Source organism: Anticarsia gemmatalis, chromosome 18 (genome assembly GCF_050436995.1).
Source record: "Anticarsia gemmatalis isolate Benzon Research Colony breed Stoneville strain chromosome 18, ilAntGemm2 primary, whole genome shotgun sequence".
Taxonomy (NCBI): Eukaryota; Metazoa; Arthropoda; class Insecta; order Lepidoptera; family Erebidae; genus Anticarsia; species Anticarsia gemmatalis.
In genome coordinates this window covers 10,681,142-10,705,107 of record NC_134762.1, presented here as the reverse complement: position 1 = coordinate 10,705,107, position 23,966 = coordinate 10,681,142, and the positions used below count along the sequence as shown (strand labels likewise).

The 23,966-nt window shown below is 33.1% G+C and overlaps 1 protein-coding gene across 2 annotated transcripts in view; it reads left to right on the top strand.

The window, feature by feature from the left end:
- The window catches only part of LOC142980698 (uncharacterized), a 157,284-nt gene that overhangs the window by 66,707 nt on the left and 66,611 nt on the right, over positions 1-23,966 (top strand). For both annotated transcript variants that reach the window (XM_076126229.1, XM_076126230.1), the window contains one exon: positions 22,468-22,526. The gene's annotated coding sequence lies outside the window, so the exon portion shown is untranslated. The remainder of the gene's footprint in view (positions 1-22,467; positions 22,527-23,966) is intronic.

The window sequence follows — 23,966 nt, the reverse complement described above, 5'->3', positions numbered from 1 at the left end:
CAAAAACACATTTAAAATCGGTATCATCTGTGACGTAACAAGATGGCCGATCGGAACAACATGTTGGCACACCGACCAATATCTTATGGAGAACAAGCTTCTTTAAAACGCTTCAGATATAACCAATTTAAGCTATTACTGTCTTACTACTGGCATAGGTCTCCTCCCGCTAGGCAAATAAGGTTGAGGACGGTTTTTCAAGTACTGTTTAAAGAATATTATCATGTCACCGTCATAGTAAAGCAGGGATAGTTGTTTTAGAGAAATATTGTATGCAAATAAAGGCAGTAAATAATATTTATATTTTCGGGACACTCGGTCACTTGATACCAAACCTAGCGGAACTTTTGCTATAGTAACTAGACAACTGATACACATATTTACATACTTCAAAATACTTACTTATGTAGATAAATTTACAACTAGGCTCAGAACAGAAGTAGGTATTTCAAAGCTGTTATCAGTATTGTCAAATTAAAACAAGAACTGTTTCAGCTAAGTAGACAATTAAAAGACGGATTAAATACATTTCTTTAAGGTCTGCCTTCTACTGAAAAATAATAAAACCTATACCTAAACTATAGTCTCAGTGAAACAAGATAATCCTTAGAGTTGTCTTTTTAGGCCAAAGGGTTCAGTTCACACAACTCACAAGCTTGCAGTCTGTATGAAATTGTCCGTTACATTCGATGCAACACGTTAAGATGTAGAAAGTGAAGTTGGCGCCGCGCCAGGGACAGGGATATGAGGAAACACGGTCATCCGAAACGAGACATGTGTCGAAAATTAGCTCACCACGTTATACCATGGGATTTATATACTGGGGGACTAATTTAAAGGGAATACTGATATAGGTATTCTGGTTGACAAGGTACTGTATTTATTATGTCTGTGGGTCCAATTGAGTGCAACAAAGGAAGTCTTTTTCTGTCATTGGTAATTAGTGTAGCCGTGCAGGCACAGCAGATAGGATCTTTGCTATATAATTATAATTGTAAGGACTTATTAGCCAGTTCACATTATGTGTTTAGTAATCTAGAAATACTTTTTTTAACAAAATAACACTCAGCATTTTACCTTACTTAGTTTACAGCTTAACCGATTTATAAAAAGAAAATTGATAAAGATAGTATCAAGAGAAAAGTCGTACTGTAAAATATATTATACCTTAGCTTAGCCAGGGGACACAGGGAAAAGCTAGTCTACTGAAATGTGGGTGTTATTTGACAAACTACATAAAGTTATAAACCAAAATAGAAGTGTCAGATACAAATTGTCTCTAAAATATCGCTGTCTTAACTCATTAATATTGTGTAAAGTGTGAAATGTCAGTATTTACACAATTTAGTGTAAAGGAAGAGGAGTATCGGGTTTCATGTTGACTTTGCGATAAAAATTATGTTTATTGTATTTTAAATGAAATGCAATGATTGCAGTTGTGTGAGCATTACATAGTTCTTTAGTTCCAGCATTTTTTTGCCTACTTAAATATTCGTTTGCTCTACCTTCTGAATTGCAATTTTGATAATCTAGTAAGTATGTATTGCACCTAAAAGAATGATTCAGTATTCTATTTTAATTGGCAACTTATAAAGATAGTTTAAAAGAAAAGCAATCGCTTATGAAACGATTGCGGCTTAGATTTCCATGTTATGTTAAAATACAGTATTTTGTAGCAAATGTAGGTAACTCAGATTTTCTCTGCAAGTAAACAAAAAGACGCGATTTTTCATCTTATTTCGACCTAAAATATTAAATTCTGGTAGGAAGTATCGTATGTTTCTCATTTGTAAATTTTTAGTTACAGGTGCAATTATGCTCGATCTTTATATAAAACAGAAGGAATTATTTCATCTTTTCTAAATAAAGACAAAGCCGTACACCGCAATGACGTCACAAGGAAATAAAGCCGTCCATTCACTACACGATCGATAGCAACAGATGAACTTGCACCGCACAAGTTCAAACGTCGCTATGACTCATACTCGCTCATCGTAAGTACCGCACTTTTAAGGAGTCGTGGACAGTCTGTACTTCGATTTGTATACAAATTAGTCTAATAGTCGCTCGTTAAGATAAAGCTTTTGTCGATAATGCTAGAATGTGGCACAAGAACTGATTAGAATGTTGTTTTATTTTAACAAATATTTAAATGGCGCTTTAAATGTGAGACACAAAATAAGTCTTTATTAAAGTTGTTGTCAAATTTCAGTCAAAATTTGGAAATAATTGTGCAGTATTAAATGCTTTTTGATGTAATATTATACACAATTAACAATACTTCTAGCTGTATAAAAATAGTAGTATCAAGAAAGTTAGAAGTTGGTCGATACATACATATATTTAAAAAGGTTTACGCACTTATGCTAAGACAATATTAACTTAAGCTGGAAACTAATGTAATATTATCCCCAATAATTTATAGTCTTAAAAATACTTCAAGCTATATAAAAAATAAACGTCAAACTGTTGGTTCATTGTCAATTTAGTCTAAAGTATCCGTGAAGCGTGTCAAATTAATTAATTACCATTATCTACTCTTGTATCATATTTTCTTTCATCTTTCTATAATGTAATTAACTTTCCAAATTGTATTTCACTTTCTTTTGTATATTAAAATACTTTATTAGGGCTCCTACACACAGTGTAGTAGTGTGCGTAGCAGTTAGTTATATAAGCCTATAATTATTTTAGAACTTAATGCTGAAAATGCCATGTGAAGTGTCACATGATCATGTAATAAACTTAATAGTAGTTAATGTATTATTTTAATTTCACGGAAAAAATTAAATGTTAAAGATACATAAATTATATCTTGGATTAATTTTATATCTGTACACACTCAAGTCGCGGGTATGTTAAGTACATTTTTAAAGCTAATTGCTGAATAGACTTTGACGGATTTTTGTAAAGGAGATAGTTGAAACACATACACAAAACGCAATTTTTATAATGGCCGATATATTGCTAAAATTAAAGCAATGTTTAGTCAACTCGTTATCTTCATTTTGAAGTATAATTTTCGTAGCGATGTTCATTTAAACCAATACATTACGGATGTTATCAATTAAATGTTAATTCCTACATGAGATATCTTCAAGCTTTGATTTTAAGGCGAGCCCCTAATGTCAAAATATAACTATTTTTCAATAAAATCAGTGTGTTAGTCCTTTCGACTGCAAATGTCTGATGACAGCTACTTCAAAGAGGTGTTGTAATCCGTTTAGATAGGATAAAACCTAGTATGCTATTATGTTATCTGTGTTAATACTATTAGGAATTGCTGTACAGTCCGAGTGCATGCAACTGCTGATCACTGGCGGTCTCGGGTTTGATATTCGAGCCAAATGGTTGTGCCAGACTTTTTAAGTCAAATATTAGTTTCTAAATTAATGACCAGTAATTCAAGGAGTTAATAATGCCCATTTCTTGAGCCTCAACGGTAATGTCGGTCTCTGTTTCATTTGGTTTTGAGAGTAATGTAATAGAGATCCGCTGCTTAATACATAGGTAATTAAGCACCGGTTTTTCTTTACTAACTCGTGTGTAGGTAACAATTTTGAGTCTAACTGCCAAAATATTGGCCATTAGAAATGTATTTTTATGCATAAAATATTTTTTTTAATCACCTACTTTTAATATCTGCGTCACCCCAAAGTAGATTGGCAGAAAATTCCTTCGGCAAAAAGACTACTCTTGTACATATTTTTATAAGAAGTTTAAAATAAATAAATAAAGAGGACTTAACTAAGTATCTTATATTCAAAAGTAACGAAAATGATAGCAGAAAAATCGCAACTATTTTGTCGCATATCACCCGCATTATGAATGGTCCGCTTTATCTTAATCGTAAGGAATGGTACAGCGCATATTTAGCTTATGATGCGTTTTGAACTGTGACGTCACATGACCGCGTTAGTGACTTTCTTATTGCCGTCTGTTTAATATAACACGATACCTGGGGCTGGATGAGTCAAGTGGATTATTTCTATTTTGAACAGGATTATAGCCAGTTGCAAGTTGCATTTATTGGTCGGTAGCCGAACAGTAGCACTGCGAATACCATGCTGCAATTTCTGTTTATAGTTAAAAATTATAGGAAAATAGCTCTTGTGACCTATTTAAATATAATGGAAAGAAAATTGAAAAGTTTAACGTGATTGTTTTATACCTGTAATTAAAGTTAAAATAACGTCAATATCAGTAAATGATTAACAAATAACAAGCTTAAAATAACAAAATAACATCAAAAATGTCAAGTTTTAAGGCGGCTTGGAAACATATTTACTTTTTAATTAAAAACCTCATTATTTTGAAAAATATTAAATGATACGCTTAATTTAATCACTGCATTAAGAGTGAAAACAATTGGCAAAGTTTACACAAATCCGCGAACCGTACTCCTTTATTAGTAAACACGAACACAATGAACTCTTGAGTGTTATGACGTCATCACATAACGTAACCTGAGTGTGTTGAAGGTATACAATTAACATGATTCTCGGAACTGAATCATTGCTCGGTGATTCATTCAGTTATCTTGTTTTGGTAGCGATATGTGTGTTTTGTGGTGTAAGTTAGGTATGTTGTTATAACGAGTTGAAGTCTGTTCATTATAATAGAGTTAAATGTATCTATACTAATATAATAAAGCTGAAGAGTTTGTTTGTTTGTTTGTTTGTTTGTTTGTTTGTTTGTTTGTTTGTTTGTTTGTTTGAACGCGCTAATCTCAGGAACTACTGGTCCGATTTGAAAAATTCTTTCACTGTTAGATAGCCCATTTATCGAGGAAGGCTATAGGCTATATAACATCACGCTACGGTCATAATTTTCTATAAACTTATGAAAGTTATTTTAGTGAATTTAGTGACAGTTTGGAAGATATAATTATTTAGATAGATAATATACACTTAATGGTTGGAGTGATATTTTAATATCAATAATATAATTTTTGAAGGCTAAATGTTTCCAAGAAAACATTCCTTGTGGACGAATATTGTATATCAAAAAGTTAGCTAAGTCAAAATTTAAGTTATCTAAGTAAATACATATTGTGTAATATAACGTAGTACAATTTAAATGCTTATTTGTATATTTGTGTTAATTCAACTTTATTGTTTGGTATAATCTATACTTAATATTATAAAGCTGAAGAGTTTGTTTGTTTGATTGTTTGTTTGTTTGTTTGTTTGTTTGAACGCGCTAATCTCAGGAAGTACCGGTCCGATTTGAATAATTCTTTCAGTGTTAGATAGCCCATTTATCGAGGAAGGCTATAGGCTATATATCATCACGCTATGACCAATAGGAGCAGAGTACCAGTGAAAAATGTTACAAAAACGGGGAAAATTATGATTCTCTTATGTGACGCAAGCGAAGTTGCGCGGGTCAGCTAGTAATTAATATTTAGCGCACTATCCAATTAGGTTTACCTGTAATGTTAGAACAGTTGTAAGCTGTAAATAATAAATGAAATTTTCTTTATAAACTTGACCTCAAACCCACTAAAGACAAATTGAAAATCTGAGAGTCAGCACGGTGGCTCATCCGTGGTATTAGCAGTGAAGCGTGGGGGAAAGCGTCGTCGCCGCGGCATAGATTCGACGCGGTGACCGTGATGGCGTTGATAGACATTCGCTATGGATGGGGGAGTTTATAATCGGTTGTCTTTGGTGAATTACACGTGCATTGTTTATGTCTCTCTTTCTAATTTTGGTAAAACTTGCTGTTTAATTACCGTCAACCTTGAATAAGTTTGAAGTAGTCTCTAGGGGCTTATTTTTTAAATTACTGTTAATTGGAACTGTGAAAATATATTGGACAAAATGTAAATTTACAACTTGAAAGAATCTGCCATTTATAAATAAAATTCATGATGAATTGGATTTGAAATTACTTTATTATTTTCTTTGAGCAAGTAAGCAGAGAAGCACCTAGACAACCTCCATTCGTCTGCCTAATATAAGTTTGCTTTTATGTTAAAGTATAGATAGTAATAGAAATAATTATCTCTTGCTCTTACGGAAAACATCGTGATTGAAACTTGGCATGCTTAAAATTGATTTAATACCTACATTTCTTGAGGGCATGCATACTTGACAACTCGCACTTGGCCAGCGTGGTAGCCTCAAGGCCTAACTAAAGGGAGGAGGCACTTGCCCAACAGTAGCGAGTTAAAAAAAATAATTTGTTTATGGTTATAGGCTCACCCCCATTATATAGGACATGGGTATTCAACACACCTCTGTATAATCTACTAAAGACGTGATGATGTACATATATTATGTTCTTATGTTTTTTTTTTTCTTTTCCTTATTTTAGGACATGGGTATTTAATACACCTTAGCCGACTATTCTACAGGCGTGATGATGTATGTTCTTTTTTTCTTTTCCTTATTTCAACACAACTTTTTCCACATAGGATATAAGCCATTAACAACCAAATGGTAGTTGTAAGTAGTAGTTAAGTATTATATAAAGTGTTCACGGTCGAGTTTACCGGTTAATGTGAGATTTCGCTCAGCGTTATATGGACCTCCTGGTAGAACACCATGCGATTGGGTTTTAGAGGATATGACTTTGAATTTTTACTTATTTTGTGCTTGGAAGATTTTTTTTCTGGCAAAATGTGTTAGGAGAATAAAGTGAGCATATTTCATGGGTGAAATTGATCAAAAACATTGGGGTAAAAAAAATTGTGTAAAGATAGAGAGGATTTTAATAATTTTGTGATTGCCGTGCCCAGTGGTTTTACTTATGGTTAAAGACATCTTTTTTATCTTACCAACTAATATTGAATAAAGCATAATGTGTTATTCAAGGTGGTCACCTCGCCGCTACCAGTGCATTTAGAGGCCGTGGGTTCCATTCCTACACGGAACAATTATTTGTGCGAATCACAAGTTATTGTTTGGGTCTGATTGTACTTTGTATCCGTTGTTTGTATGTTTGTAAAAATCTCGCTACAAAGCGCAATTAAAGATAAAAAAAGGTAAGAAAAGACAACTCCCGCACTAAGAATTGCTCTTGTGTCGCGGGGACTTACAAACATACGAACAACAGACACAAAGCACAGCCAGACCCGAAACAATTATTTGTGGATCGCACAAATTTCTTAGTGAAAAAGAATTAAACGACCTAATTAATGAATTTCAAACTAATTTAAATGTTCTAAAAGTAGACTGTCTCAGAGTATCACAAGAGCTGGTGTGCTCGTGTTCAATATTCACGGTAGGTGGTGCGTGAACTGAACGATATTATGCGATACGCTCGCTACAATGGATACTGAACGTCTTTTTAAATATAACACGTTTTACTGACTTTAAATAAAGGTGGTTAGTTGTGTTTTAGATAGTACGGCAGAATATTGCAGTGAAATAGTAAAAACAGATATTTCGAAATGGAGAGATAATAAGTTTGTGGTGATAAAATCCGAATCTATATTTTATTTGAAAAATGTATTACCAAAATAGTTTGGTAAATTCTCGACTAGGCATTTTATTAGTTTCCTCTAAATATATCTGTAGTGTTTGTTTTGTAAATGTAGGCACAAGTGCAAACAATTATTTTGTTTGAGATGTTAGGCACGTAGTTTAATGTATTTTTTTTTGCCTAAGCTAACAAAATATTTAAGTATATTATTATGACTCAAGAAATATTTTTTACGAATCTATTTTTACGAGTTTTTTTCTAAACCAAAGTAGAACATGTGGGCTAAGTAAAAAAACGAGCTGCTTCTAATTCATCTCGTAAAATTGCAACCCCTACACAAATGGCAACCAAAAATAAATGGTTAAAGAACTAAAAAAAAACACGCTTAAAATTGACCAGAAAATTATATTCCCAAATCACATACATACAGGAAATACTAAAATAAATTGCTCGTGTTCTTTCGTTCATATATAACTTACTTAAACTTACCTTAATCGGATCAAAAGAAACCTAATCCACATTAAACCAAATATAGCCATAACTACTATTATCTTGAACAAAAACGAAATACATAAATTCATACGTTTCCTAGAATTGCAAATAAAATTGAACAAAAACGATGGATATCACGAAAAAGTATGTTTAGTAAAAAACCGGCCAAGTGCCAGCAAGTGCGGCCAGTGCTGGGTTCCGTATCATCACTATCATTATTACTACATATTATAAAAATAGTCTCCGTGCAAAGTCTGTCTGTCTGATCGCGATCAACTCCAAAACTTTATAGCAGATTTTCATGTGGTTTTTAAACAAAAGATAGAGTGATACTTGAGAAAGGTTTTAGTGTGTAGTTTTATAAGGATAAAGGTTAGGCCTGAGGCGATGAGAGGACGAAGGCCTATTAAATCGACACACCATTATGTTTGTTGTATGGGGGCCTTCACCCTTACAAAAATTCTATTTGTAGTCGTGGTGACAGACAGACAGATAGCCAGACGGACAGCGGTGTCTTGGTTATAAGGCCCAGTTTTATTCCTTCGTATAAGGAACCCTAAAAACGATAGATATCACGAAAGAGCACGTATGCATAGTAAAAAACATTGGTTTGTCATTCAGTCTGTCACGGTGGCTTGTTTTGTTAATGAGTGAAGAGTGATGACCGAGGGAAAACGCACGATACCTATGTATTGTATTGCGGATAGGGTTGCCAATTATGTTTGATATGATTAGTTAATAGCTTTGGTTAAATTGACTGCAGTTTTTTTTTTTGCTTTCGGTTTTACGCTAGCAAATGTTAAAATATAGTATTGTAATAAGACTTGGAAGTAAACATAATCTTGTTAGTTGTTACTAATAGATTTGGATCGATTGCTTACTTTTGAGTAAGTTTTAAGCAAATACTTATATTAAATATTATATTACTAAGAGAATTTGTGACAACTATGCAGTTGCAAAATAACCACTTTAGTCCAAAACGATGGCTTTACTACATAATTTTTTCGCAGTATTCTGTCTATGTCAAATATTACCTATCAGTACTTAGTTCAGGGCATTTGCCACATATTTGTGGCCTCTAACAGAACTAAAAAACTAAACTCAGCCCATTCGTAAAATGCAAAATAATATTTTACCTTTTGCTACAGGCAGCCCTAGTCTCAAAGTGCGTCGACATTGTAGTAATAAGTGAGAGATTAGCATCTGATAATTACAATAGAAATATGTTTAAAGAATGTTGTGAACGTTTCCGCATTACTTCATTGTTTTACGTTATTGAACTTTATGATACATTGCTTACATTTTCCTTTTATATAATAAACAATTTACTCCTACAATCGCGATATAAGACGGTACAAACTTAAAACTCTTGAGCGACTGTTTCGTCGTCGACTAGCTGTCGATAAATTCTATATGAAAATCTGAGGAGCAATTTCGTACTACTATCGACTATCGAAAAACGGCTAGCTATCGATAGTCTGTCGATAGTTCTGACTGAGATCATCGCGCTATTAAATTAAAAATATGTCTTAATTGTCTTGCAAAAACTTTTACCTTAGGGTCAAAAACAATTTTGTGTGAAACAATTTTTTTTTCTGTTTGTCATGAGCTTACAACTTAACTGCTGAACTAATTTTGATGAAATTTAACATGGTTACTTGCTTTTTCAAAAATCTACGTCTGCAGTTAAGAATGGGATGTCAGCTAATAGGTCCTTAGTCTAACGATACCATAGACCACACATGGTAGGTTTTGATCTATCCTTCAATAATCGATAACAAGCGCTATAAACTTAGATCAGGCAGTGAGTCATGTGCGTGCGTCACATTCCGACACAAACAGTAGCCCTTGTTATAAATATACGGAGATAAAACGAATTGTATTGATGGACTCGAGTATAATGTGCGCTTCATGGGGTTGTAGGGTTGCTGAAGAATATTTATAGATATAATAGAACTGCCATAAGTATTTTTTTGAATTAAAAAATCAAGATATATATACTAAACTAAATGTTAAACCAACGAGTAAACTTATTTTTTTATTTGACAGTAGATAAATACTTTTTTAGTGCAATATCTTGTTACATGATTCCAAGTATTATAGTAACATAGCAATGAGAGTAAAACCTAATGAAGGTTGTTTAAAAGAGGAACACAAAAAGGTTTATCGTAAGATTTTGTGATGATTCTTGCACTTATAAATGAATTTATTTAGAATACCTCAATATTTAGCTACAATATCACGTTTAGTGAATGCAATCCCGATCTCGCGGGATCCCGATCTCGCGAGATCCCGTGTATTTTTTCGGGATCAATCCCGAAGCATAATATGACGAGATCCCGTTCGGGATTGTCGGAGAGGGCATTTTCAGCAGCTGGCTACATTGCAATAGACTTAAGATGCCGATTAGAAGCTCGTACTATTGATACACTTTGTATTTTAAGAGGCTACTTTCAAAATGCCATGTGATTACTTTTTATTTTGATCTCCTGGAGCTACACCTACTTTTTTGATTATGTTCATGTTATTACACTTGTTAATTATGTTACGTTGTTAGTAATATTCAAAAATAAAGGCTTTTATTTTCTTTCAAATAATAATTTATTGCATTCACCACACTATCACACACATATTACATTAAACAAGCCGTTCGAATTGTATTATTTTTACTAACTAGACGGGATCCCGAAAATCTCGGGATCCCGCGGGATTGATATCTCTGATCGCGAGGGATCTCGAGTTGACGATCTCGAGTCGGGATTGCATTCCCTAATCACGTTTTAAGTTTCTGTAAGAACAAACCGGACGTAAAATGGAGGATTATAAATAAAACTTTTCTTAAGTATGGCATTTAGTTTCCCGGCAAACAAAGTCAGTTCTTTATAAACTATGTATTTTGAATATTCTTATAATCAATTTCCTTACTGTACCATCCCTGTTCAAGTAGCTATTAGACTTTAATGCCAAATGGTATTCAGATCGTCGATGAAGCTTACACATTTAATACTAAAGATATGTTAGAAGATGCGCTAGGAGCTGCACTCACGTATCAGTTCTTTTTTCAGTTTTTGTAGTTATGTAGATTACTTATATGTATACGTGATCGACTTAGTATTAAAACGGCTTTTTTACAAATATTGATTCTAAAAAACCTAAATAATTGTGTACTACGAGTATCTTACAAAACTGTTTTTCTTCTTCGGAATGTATTCTATCGCCCTGTCAAATTTTATCTTAATCGGTTTAGACGTTTGGCCATGCCACCGTAACAGACAAAGTTGCTAACGCTTTTATAACATTAGTCTTGTCGTCTGTGTCATTACTACTATTCATCCATATTAATACTCAAATGTTGCTCGTACAGGGCAATTTAAAAGGTCTTATCTGCATATGAAATGGGCGAATATCACAGTGACTACCTTCAAATATGGAGATGGTCAAATAATTTCTTAAAAATGAGTAAGGCTGCAGTTTTGACTGGCGCAGGAATAACACGAGGTGCTGTATTGAATTAAACGTAGGCATATACTCAACCATACTTAGAAATTAGCTGAATATAGAGATAGACTAACTTACTTAAAGAAACTCATCTATCAGGTATATTAAACCGAACTGTCAACAAATCCACCATACGTATAATAACGTCTAAGTATAGCTCGGACACCGTCGCATTCCGAGCCACTACACAAATAGCAGCGATCCCTTCCACTATGACAGCAGGTTTGAACTTACCAGAATGTCTAATGCGTTCTTGTATTTTCAGTCGTTAAGAAAATATTAAAAATTCGTTGTTATAAAGGTGGAGAAAATAAAATTATCTGTTTCAAAAAAATATAGAACAAGTAGACATAATAATATACTATTTACATACTTTTAACATATAAAATATTATACTAAACTATGAATAATTTGTAAAAAACAAAATATTAGCAATAAACAATATATTTAGGTACTATATATACAAATGGGCATAAGAGTGCAATCTTTCACTGTATGTATCCTATTATATTGTATAAGTCTTTAATTATTTTGTTTCATATTATTATATTTGTTAATATAAAGCTAAATAGGTTTATTTCTAACTCGTATATGTCTGCGACTACCAGTTGGATTTAAGCAGATTTTTTTGTTGTATAACAAAATTCGTTACAAAACCAATCCAAATGTAAATACTGGATACAGCGATTTTTTTTTAATACAGGGCCAGTCAGATTTAAAATTATAATAATAACCTCGATCATTCCAGACAATCACTAAATACATAGGTAGGTACGTGTTAAAAGGGTATTGGGGCCATAATTTTTCAGGAATATAAAAATTACAAACATCTTTTCCATTACTGTAAATTCCTAGATATTTCGGAAATGAGAAACTCTACATTTTGTTCGTAATATTTTATTAACAATTGTTTTATGAAGCTGAAAGCGGATATTACAGGCCATTCGCGAGCATATAACAGAATGAATACTAAATATTGTGACAAAGGTCTAAGTTATTGGTCGTAAATCTTAAAAACAGGTCGCAAAGGGCTGTTTAACTTTAGAAATAGTAGCAAATTAGATATTCTATATTTCTATTTTATTTCGCGAAATCCGCAAGCTAAAATGTCTAACGATTCTGTACAGTCAGTACTATCGAATGTCGAGTGTTTGATGTTTAAAATGTACTGCAAAAATAGTTCCTTCGACGCCCGCTAAGGCGCTAAGGCGCTGATCAGTTTTTCATACGGAATTTCTCGATAGCTAGATGGTTGTTGATTGATAAATAGTACTAGACAATCGCGTTAATGGTAACTAGACAAGTACCACTTAGTACGAAGACGAGGATTCAAATACCATATTGGACAGATGAATAAATGTATAATTATGTAATTGAGTATGTATTAAAGTATAAAAGTTTATATATCAGCTGTTTGATTACCGTAGTACAGGCTACTTCTAACTAAGCAAACTTCGGAATCAGAAGACCATATTGTGTGACTTGTACAAAAAATTTAACTAGTTTGGCTTCTACTGACAAATTGGTACGTTTAGAAAGATTATTATTCAGATAAATCCTATGTGCGTTAAAAGTAATTTTTATTTGAGTTACAAACATACATTCATAATGACAGACTGTCGCATTTTTCATATAAATATCTACGTATGTAGTTTATGTAGAATACATAAGTATTCAACAGTTTAAACACCAGTTTAGCAGTCAACATTTTCGAGGTGTAATATATTCCCAGTCGGTTCACATCCCGGTGAGGAAATTGAAACGATCTCTCGGATATAACGCCGATATCTGCTCTGATTGATTGGGAATATTGCCGAGCTCGCCTTCACGGGTAAATCGCATTCAAATGAGGGTAAAACGGTCTTGTGGTGGGGTAAATATGGGAAGTTTTTAGGTGATAGTTTTACAAGCGAAGGTTTTAGCTTCGAATTAGTTTTGTGTGTTTCAAAAGAAGACGTTTAAGTAGGTATATATAAGAAAAGAAACAAGAGGTAACCTTATTTTTTGTTTTGTTTGTTAAGGTCCCGAATCAAAAATTTCAAATAAATATTTTTAAAACACCCACTTAGGTGTATTTCATACACCTCTACTTAAACCTTGGAGTGTAACAGGCGTGATATTAGGTATATAATTTAAAAAGGAGCAGAAAATACAACTTCTTTTTAACCTGGGAGTTATACATCATGATCAACAGAATACATCATACATCAGTTTTATACGTACAATAAAAACAGCGGTATCATTTTGATCCAACATTTGAATACGCAAAACATTATGTACTAGTTGCATTCACAAATGATTTTAAAAACATACGATTTGTATTAATTTCCATCAATGTTTATGTCAGATCTATCAGAACACAATTTCCAATAGCCCACCGGCGTGAATTCGCACATAATTTGACGATGTGATCGATTTTACCTGATTTGCAAGTGAAATTGTAACAATCATGGTCTCGGGGGAAATCCGTTGTCAATCTGTAAGCTTATGTTTTACATTTCTACGATTTATTTTAACATACGGTAAATAATTTAGCAGTAAATAACATTATAGTTAACTTTATTACATATAGTTTTTATTTATATAATATCATACATGTTTTGTTTAATATATTTATTGAGGGCATGCAAAGTCCCCAACCCGCACATGGCCAGCGTGGTCGACTCAAGGCCTAACCCCTCTCCCTCGTTTGGGAAGAGAGCCTTGCCCAGCAGTGAGACATTAATGGGTTATTTTTATTATTTATTTTTTAATTTATAACACATCATGTCTGTTACATCTGAGTGTGTATGTAGGAGTGTTTATAATACTGGGCATTTATCTTTTAATATACCATTAACTGTACAGCCTTATGTGATACTAAGGTCTTATACTGGGAGCTTCGCCAAGCTATTGTCTAGTACTACACGCTCCTTGATACATCTAACTATTGTGAGTTTTATAAGAACAGCGGTTAGACAAAAATAATCGAAAAAATATTATTAAAACGCAATTATACCTAGTTCAACCCGGCAACCAAATTAGGGACCTACTGATACTATTGGTTAATGTTTTGGCTTAAGGTACATTTGAGTTATGAAATACTAGCTGTCCCGCGCAACTTCGCTTGCGTCACATAAGAGAGAATGGGTCAAAATTTTCCCCGTTTTTGTAACATTTTTTACTCGTATTCTGCTCCTATTGGTCGTAGCGTGATGATATATAGCCTAGCCTAGCCTAACCTTCCTCGATAAATGGGCTATCTTAAACTGAAAGAATTCTTCGAATCGGACCAGTAGTTCCTGAGATTAGCGCGTTCAAACAAACAAACAAACTCTTCAGCTTTATAATATTAGTATAGATTAGTATAGATGCAAAGGGAAGTAATTTAATTGCCAAAGATAATTTTGTATGTATGTTAATTAAGTACAGAAAGCACGTAAAAGACATCTTATGAACAGATTTAATATTATGAAATGTATCTGTTTACGCCACTGTACTCTTACCAAGACTGATTTTCGACACAAGTTTCTCATGTAAATATAATTACGTCATTTTGTATGTTTTATTTACTTAATTATGTTATAGTCGTTATAATCTTAATACAAGATCTCGTATTTAGGCGCACCAAGTTGCAATTATTATCCATACTAGAAAGTTTTCTGTCATAAAATTCCATGAATTTGAGAATCAAACCAAGTACAGAAATGATTTACTTGCAATTAGTTATCAAACAGCCTAAATTGGACAACACACTTCCTTAGGTTATTATACTAATTGATTTGACTAACCAATAAATAATTATTGTACTAAGTAAACCATTCCCGGTAGGTTGTGATGCGGTGGCATACTTTGACATAGCGCATAGTAAAAACAGGCAAACTTATTATATCATCGATTCACGATCGATTATTACTGTATTAAATTAAATGACAGTATTAAATTACTTATAATCAGTACCTAAGTACTTAGCATAAATAATATTAAGTGACATAGGTAACATAGTAACAATAAATAACCCTTAAAACATGAAAGATTACTACGTTATCCAAAATTTGGGCACTTCAACAAACTGCAATAACATTAAAAATCCATTGCAACATTAATAACCCACAACAAAACACTTCAACAATCAGAACATCACATTATTGTGAAAGTGTGGCCTTATGTGTATAATATTCTAATATATTAAACTCAAAGGTGACTGACTGACTGACTGACAGTGATCTATCAACGCACAGCCCAAACCACTGGACGGGTCGAGCTGAAATTTGGCATGCAGGCAGATGTTATGACGTAGGCATCCGCTAAAAAAGGATTTTGATCAATTATACCCGCAGGGGATGAAAGTTTATATGAAAATTCTGTCCTAAGTCACAAAACATGCGAACGAAGTCTCGGGCAAAAGCCAGTTTATACATAAACAGTAGACATTAACAATGTTGATGACTTGAGAACATGATCGGAATCGATGAAAATATTCAACGCAAACTAAAATATCACCTAAAAATCCATTGCAACATTAATAACCCACAACAAAACACTTCAACAATCAGAACATCACATTATTGTGAAAGTGTGGCCTTATGTGTATAATATTCTAATATAACATACGTGACGTAGAGGTCGGATCAACAATTATGAGTTACCACATCGTTTTGTTCAGTTCTTTTGGAGAACCATGGGAATAGGAGCAAGTGGTCGAATTTGTTTGTAATTGTTAGTTATTTTTGTGGACTATAGTATATATAGTAGTAGTTTGTTAGACTAGTATTGTCGCTCGTCTTTGTCCGATGGTTACAAGGAAGTTTTTTTGTTAGAGTAGTATTGTCGCGATTTTTACACAAATTTTGTTGCTCAAAGTAATATTAATTTAATTTGTCCTCCAATTTGTTCCTATTTCATATCAATAGTTTCCCTGGAATAGCGTCGTGTAAACTATTCAATAGATAAAATGACAGTAATTGTATGAATTCAGCTGACAAATTTCACCTGATAATTTATTCAGGAATTATGAAACTGGTCACTAAAATTGTAGGACAAAAACAAATAGTCCTTATTAGTTCTACCATAGAAGAGCTGTGCAGATTAGTAAAACAATCAGGAATTAACCATATTCTGTCGACGTGTTTATTTTTCTATCGGCTTTTTAAGGAAAATATTTAAGCAATTATAATAATAAAGGAATCCCAGTAAGGAACCTTAGGCTTGGCACGACTTTATCTGCACCGAGCTCCATCGAGATTTTTACGGAATGTTTTTGGTGGGATAAAATATTAAGCCTAGATGCATATTTTATTCAAATAACTTAAGTTGTCTAATAAATACCAAACAAACCTGCAATTTCGACGTATATCTTCCAAAACACAAATCCTCCCATTTATTTACCAAATGATTTATATTCCCTAAACAAGCACTCAAGTATTAATAGCTACTCTATACAACACTTATTATTTAAGTCTCATTTGATACAGCACTCGTTTCTCCACTTGTACGAGTTGGTACAGTCTGCATCGACAACTAGAACATACGCTGATAATGTTATATACCAAAACTCTTCATAAATTCTCTTAATTTTGTTTTGAAGTCTTGTTTTTTTGAAACCGTTTAGTTACGACTAACCACTTTTGAAGTAGACTTATTATGTTATGTCAGAGTTGCCAAATGTATTAAAAAATAGTCAGTATTTAAGTAGATAGTGTGTTACTTCTCTGTCAAATAATCAAAAATGTTTCATCACGTAATAGAATTCTGATAAAATACTATCAAATAAATTACAAACTTCATAACGTTAGAAACTCATTGCGATCAAACTCATATACTTTTTCTCCGCGCACTTACTACTAATCTCGTGAGCTAACACGACCGTATTCAGTATATTTGTTTGCTGACTGTACACCAAGTCCTGAGGGAACTTATAACGTCTGCTAGCAATCGGTAGACGCCTCCAGAGACGGCTAGTATTGCTCAGATTGGATATATCGTGTGGGTAGGGATGCCCAAGAAATAATGTTCTAACATTTAGTTACTTAAGCATTAAGTTTGTACTTATAGTTTGTTGCTTGTAGGTACTTTATGGAGAAGTTATTGTGTTACTAAGGCATGATTTTATCACTTAATTAAATAACAGGACAAACTGACAGTCGTCTAATTCAAAACTAAGCACAGCTTGTACTATTGTAACCACATAACTGATAAATATGTGTATTTATGTACTTCTAAATACATACTTATATGTATAGATACTAGCTGACCCGGCAGACTTGGTTTTGCCATATACCTAAAAAAAAAATGTGTCACTTAGGGGTATGAAAAATAGATGTTGGCCGATTCTCAGACCTACTTAATATGCTCACAAAATTTCATGAGAATCGGTCAAGCCGTTTCGGAGGAGTATGGCAACGAAAACTGTGACGCGAGAATTTTATATATTAGATGTTTACGACTAGGCTCAGAGCAGATACTTGTGCTCATCACACGAGGGCCACGAGACGAGTCCTCTCGATCAGTTGATCGTTAGTCGAAGGGTCATAAGTACTCGTAGTAAAATCACTATAAAATAAAACTTAATTCAATGATTTAACTAAAGCAACTATAATAATGCATAGTAACAATATTGTTACTTAATTTAATACTACTTTCAATACCTAAGTACCCATTTTCTCAAAAATAAATAAACTATCTTCCAGACCATCGATTAAGAACAAAGCAATCGAAACTTCAAGTCTAACTTTAACTTAAACACTAGAAAACTTCAAACTGCTAAGATCAAAGCACTACCTACATCACTAGGAAGCCATTTTATTTTTATTCTCGGGCGATACGTATTTGTAAACATGATACAGTTTATATAGGCGATGTATTGAAAGATTTATTTCTGTATACAGTCTATAATCGATAAAGTATTATGATTATAAACGTGAAAGTTTGTAAAGATATTTTTTTGTTATACTTTCAAGCGCTACGATTAATTAATGAAAATAAATGTATGTTAAAATGAATCCTTTTAAATATTTGTTGATTGAGATCATTACGGGAGTGGTCCTTGCCCTGCAGTGGGATATTAATGCTTATTTTTATATTTATTTGAGGTCAAACATAGATCTATAGATCTGTCTATTCCTTCTGTCGTGTAACGACTCAGCGTAATGTTACCTATACAATTTGAATAAAGCTGAGTTAAGTAAGACATAGGATATTTCTTATTTCATAGGGTTTTTCACGCAAAGTCGCGTGCGTAAGATCGTAGTTTATAATTTATTTTATGTTACTACCTACTTCTGATTAAAAGGTTCTAAAGATATATATTAGGATGTTGATGGAAACTATCGCAGTTTTAACGAGTCGATTATGAATAGTATTGTATATTTATTTTAGATAATGTTAGCTAGTGGGTGTTAAGTGATAGATTAATGTATATTAACTTAAAAGTGATGATTACAGTTTTTTTTTATTAGATCCTAAATCATTTTGCTTTGTCTTCGAAATTTACAATGACGGATACACGCCTAAAACTATCAATTTTGGGTAGAAGTAGTAAAAGTAACAGAATCAATGGCGTATTACACCCATAAAACAAGTCAATTAATCCAGTTTTCAGAAAAAAGTCTAAGTGATGCGATGGGCGTCTAGTTCTATTGCGGTACGCATCATCGACTACAGCTATTTTAATAAATAACAGATATTTTTTACTCAGTCTTAATCTCTCATCCAATATAATAGCAAAAATGTTACACCACTGTCAAACCAAAGCCAAATCAGCCAGCATTCCTATACAGTCTTCTCAGAAGTTTTCTCCCTAATTCCTATAGTAAAAGCTATATAAAAACGTCAGTGCTAAGTTTATTACTTGTACAGCACGTTTGGGAACAATTTGTTGACATAAACGCACTAAACTGGTAGAAAGGTCACGTAAACTTTACTTACTGTACTGAATGATAGGGCAAATGTCAGTCGTTTGTACATTACTGTCGCCGTAAATAGTATATAGCTGTGATAATGTAGGAAATTAGAGTAGGCAGATCTTAAATGGAATTTAAGTATTTCAGGTATAATTCATACCAATATTATATAAAGTAAACGATTGTTTGCCTGTCTGACTGCTACGCTTTTTCAGATGTACGGATTTGCCGATTTAGGTGAAATTTGCAGTGATAGATTGTGAACAAACATAACTGTCGTTACTTCAATCATCTGAAAAAGGCCTTTAGGTATCGGAAAATGGATTCGTCATAGGTACGTTCCTTCAAAAACTAACAAGCTTTTGTGTGTTTAAAGGTAGTCGTTTATGGTTGTATTTGGCAAAGCATTTAAGCAAAGACATTAAGATTTAAAGATTGTGTAAATAACTATAATGTACAACATGAATATTAGTAAAACAAATAATGTACACAACAATAAGTAACTAAGCATCATTAAGCCAATAATTCTCAAACAATCCAACCAATCACGAGAGCACAATTAACCGCACAGCTTCACGCAGTAATCATCCGGAAATAGAACCTTGAACTTCATGCGAAACAACTACAAAACATACAAACATACATAAAAACAAGACAAGCAAGAATAAACCTTATTCCATTACAATAGAAACGATTAAACACGCAGAAAGAAAATTGTACGCGAAATAACTTCATAGCAAAAAACAAACATAACTCGACTGATCATTAAGCGAAATTGAACCTTATTACATTGGGAAAGGGTAGTTATTGATAGCAAATGTATTGTGGTTGATAAGTTCAATGCCTCAAGTAAAAAATAGTATTGAGTTGATCGTGAGTTTCCGACACGTTTGCTCACTGCACTATTGTTTTCACACGATTTATTATAGGTCTTGTTTTTTACTTGTAAACTTGAAGTTGGTTAGAAACTAACCTTATTCTGTTTGGTACCTATAATTGACACAAATGATCGCATTCTATAGACGTAATGCTTATAGACCAACCATTTAGTAGAGACTGTAGAGAGCTTTATAGAAAGGTATATTCTTTATAGTATGGTTCGCGACTGGCGGAGTTACTAAATTCAGATTTTGGTTCTTCATTGACTTGTAGGCTTATGCAGCTGACTGTCCTTTTCTTGATACATTGTATCATATCTATCTACATATCTGCTTTGAAAATACAAATAATATATAAATAAAATAAAGCGTACTAAGTTGTCGGACAGTAGATGCGCTAGTATTTAAAACTCTTGTAATATGTTAGCATTAAATTCATAACTTTAGATAGAACTTTTCATATGTGATACCTGATATGTAAAGACATATATTATATAGGTACTTATTATTATGGAAAGACTTTATTTTTCACAATATTTTCGAGAAACAAAAATATGTGTTACTTGTTCATGGCTAAACCGCTGAACAGATTTAGATAAGCACTAACTTGAAAGCTACAGAAAATTTTCTTATTATTAGAAAGAGATCATTGAGACAGCCATTATCCATCTTATTTACAAAACAAAGCTTAACCTATACAGAATCCCGCTCAAATTGGAGAGTTCTTGAGAAACTCAAGAGAGGTTATCGCGTCGACAATAACGGGACTTTGTGTGATGAAAGAAATATATACATATTTATAACAATAATAGACATATATCTATACCTACTAATATAATAAAGCTGAAGAGTTTGTTTGTTTTTTTGTTTGTTTAAACGCGCTAATCTCAGGAACTACTAGTCCGATTTGAAAAATTCTTTCAGTGTTAGATAGCCCATTTATCGAGGAAGGCTATAGGCTATATAACATTACGCTACGGTCATTAGGAGCGGAGTAGCAACGAAAAATGTTACAAAAACGGGGAAAAATATGACGCATTCTCTCTTATGTGACGCAAGCGAAGTTGCGCGGGTCAGCTACATACTATAAACAGTAATAGGCAATAACAGTAGAGTAACATAAAAATGACACAATTTTAGACAATATTCGTCTTACATATTTCAAAATATTTTTCCTTGAAACATAAATAGTATAGTTTACAATAAAAATAAAGTTTAATATTATTACTTCATTACTGTTGACAACAGATCTCCTCCTTTAATGAAAATGCAGTAAAACCCGATGTTCATCATGTTAGCCTAGTGCTGCTTGGCTATGACGGATTCTTCCAAGAATTTAAAAAAAGTGACTTAAATTCCTTCCAATTGTAGTTATGTAAAACTATAGACGTGCTTAGGTTACGACCATTTTAGGACCTCAAAATAAATAAATAAATTTAACCCATTAATGTCCCACTGCTGGGCAAGGGTCTCCTCCCGTAATGAGGGAGGGTGTAGGCCTTGAGTCCACCACGCTGGCCAAGTGCGGGTTAGGACCTTACTCAACCATATTATTATTTACTAAAAACTAGAGACTACACCTAACATAATGCCTCATATTATATCACACCTCAATATATGCAGACAAAACCTATTATAATAATGATATTAACATATACAAATAAGGAGAAAAGGACGCCATATTGGAATAAGCCTAGATTGTATTAATATTTGTAACACTTTCTTTAATTAATATTCATGAGGAACTTATCCTCGTGATTAAATTAAACGAGTTTATTGAATACAAAGTCCTAGTGTCGATTTCGTCCGTGTAAGATTTTTTATGATCTTTTATTAGAAGAATAGGATATGAGAGTATCGTTCATTATTTTAGGACAATCTTGCTACGATTTGTACAGAAATGGTTTAAATTGGTACAGTAGTTTTGAAGATTACCCAGTATATAATTTACCTCTGTGTGATATGAAACATAAGAATAAATGCGTGTGTGTTAGTACAGAATACTAAATGTATGATAATTGCAGTTTTAATTGCCATAGATACCAAAGATAGGGCTAAGTTTAGGCAATAGAGTTATATGAAGAATAAAATATTTAGAATTTTGAAAACTCGTGGAACAAAACACAAGACACAACTAACAACTTTTTACTTGCTTACCAACAACCAACATTTGATCCAATCTTCGAAACCTATTACTCTTTTATCACCAACATTATCCATTTTGTGCCAACATTTGAGCCAAGTCCAAAATAAAAATCGATGTAAACTAATTATCATGTTCTTTGCAGGTCTTGTCGGGGCCGGTTACCATGGCAACCGCTACTGAAACAAACCCCTGAAACACCGGGTGAGTACAACCTTCTGGTCAGAGAGGTCACAGGACTAACAATTTTCAAAGAAAGGAAATTCATGGTTAAATAATGATAGTTATTACTTATGTAAAAGTGATGTAGCTTCACGAGGACGTATTGGCCTGTCTTGTTTCGTGTATCAAGTATTCATTAAAAATCAAATAGATAATACAAAAAATAAGGATCATGTAGTTGTTGTACAAACTGAATTCCTCCATGTTTCGGAAGGGAAGATAAATTATGATTCTTGGATCACGGATGACATTTTCAAAGATTTTTGACACTCACTTGTCTGACAACCAGTCTTACCGAGGGGTATCGTATTAAATCCTAGTAACTGGGTTGTGGAGGCCCGATAGGCAGTCGCTGCGTGTAAAATACTGATATTCAGCTGTATTTGGTGAGACTGGAAGCAGACTCCAACATAATTGGAAGAAAGGCTAGCCTGATATACTAATTGCATTGACTTTTGTGTATAAAACCCAAACTTGCCTCACGACTGTACTTATGTTACAATCAGAAAATAAATCCCACACACAACAATAACCCGAAAACACCGATTATATATTTTATACCGTGGCAGATAACGCTAATATTATAAACAAAATATAGCCTTTAACATATCAAAAACATCTTTTAAACTAAACCACTATATTATCTAGAGTACTAAACAAAATTGCACGTCTGCTCAGAGAAAATATAGTGACATAAATCCTTATCTTAACATGAGAAGGACGCAGCTGCAGTTTTACATTTTTATTGCCCACAGCTTATAAATTTATGATTATCAGATTCTTGCAAAAATCCACGTTGATTTTTTATTATTTCTGATTTAACTCCTGTTATACGAGAAGGTATAGGTGTATGAAATTATTTTCGCGGTTGTCCATTTAGTCCCAATATACCACCGGTCTGTGATCTTGGTGATAGTGTTCTAAAGCACGCGTCTGCGAGGTCTCGGGTTTGATTCTCGGTTCAAGCAAACTTGCTAGTCTTTCCTAATTTAAAGATTAGATTATTCTCAATAATAGCCCGGATTTTGGTAACGGTCCCGGTAAATTGCAATAGGCATACCTGTTGACACTAACTAAGCAATTGCAGAACGTATATGTAATTCATACAGCTCTACACCTTCGAGTATAACAAGCGTAACTTCATACTTGTAATAAATGAAATAAGACTTACAAAAATAAATCTGTTCGTGTATTATTTAAAGAAGATATTTACCAAAACAGTCCTTAGCCAAATAAACGAAGGATCCTCGAAAACACTTGAACGAAAACCAAAGGATAATGATGCTTTAATATATTCCTAAACAATGATATCGTAATTAATTCAAATTGATGCGAGAGTGCGTATATTTTGATCTTTATTTAAGTCAAGACGGTGGATAATATAGCTGTAGGCTTTCTGTGTTGTTTATTATGTTTGTGTAC